At 52.7% G+C, this 1,034-nt stretch overlaps 1 long non-coding RNA gene across 1 annotated transcript in view; it reads right to left on the reverse strand.

Moving 5' to 3' along the window:
* Window positions 1–1,034, reverse strand: part of LOC113490530 — a 14,038-nt gene that overhangs the window by 782 nt on the left and 12,222 nt on the right. The gene's annotated exons all lie outside the window — the stretch shown is intronic.

Consider the following 1,034-nt stretch of genomic DNA (forward strand, 5'->3'; position numbering starts at 1 on the left):
CTCAACTTCGCTTTCAGAGGGCCAGAGGCCAGAGCCACCTTCTGCAACAACCACCTGGGCTAACTGGGATGTTCCCAAGTCACCAGATTCCTCTGCGTCACCTGCACAACACCCACAAAGAGTGCGACCAGTCAGCGTCGCGTCGGCCAATGCCAACCTCTCCCACGACACCGCCATCAGAAGCGGCGCTCACCTCGTCCTTCCAGAGTCAGACGCTGCAGCCACCATCGCTGGTGGTACCTGAGATACCAAAAATACAAGTCACCGTTGTGCTTCTGACAAGTCACCCGCTCCTGCTCCTCCTTGCTACCACCCTGGCTCACCTCAAATGCTCATCTAACTCCAAAGGCTGCCTGCACAGCACCTCCAGAACCAAAGGGAAACGCTTCCCTTGGATGCCGTGGGATACTGGGCGCTTAGATACGGACCTGGCCAACGCCACCTCACCTTCTCACACCGCTCATCGAGCGTGTAGCTTCACCCTTCTGAGGCTAGGAGCTTAACCTGCAAAAACCAGAGTAATGTTCGGTGGGATACTGCACAAAACTACAGCCTGCCCACAGCAATAACCCTCTCCTGCTCCTCTACCTCGTGTGCTCACGGGTTCTCCCCTGGAGGCTTGGGTACTGCCTGTAAGACACAAACACGGGATGCTTCTAACTGCACCAACAAAACAGCAAAATTCTAGAGGCCTCCTTTAGGTACACTATCTAGATTGTCACTGCAGCCTCCCATGAAACACAACCCGGTCATCCCCAGCATCTCTGCATAACACTACGGAGAAAACTCTTACACCTATTGCATATACGGCTGCATGCTCTGAAAGTGACTGTAAGCCCTTTGCCTACAAAGTCTCGGCTCATCACCCTATTATCTATAGATTCTTATCACTATACTTTTGTTGACTATCGATGCTATGCCCCCAGGCAGAGCAGCTCCCACCCAGACATAAACAGGCACAGACCAACCCTGCACACATACAAGACAAATGCTGTGACAGAGACATTAACACAAGCTCTCCAAGAACCACCCCT

The sequence above is a fragment of the Athene cunicularia genome, unplaced genomic scaffold (genome assembly GCF_003259725.1).
Source record: "Athene cunicularia isolate RWA unplaced genomic scaffold, athCun1 SCF_12, whole genome shotgun sequence".
Taxonomy (NCBI): Eukaryota; Metazoa; Chordata; class Aves; order Strigiformes; family Strigidae; genus Athene; species Athene cunicularia.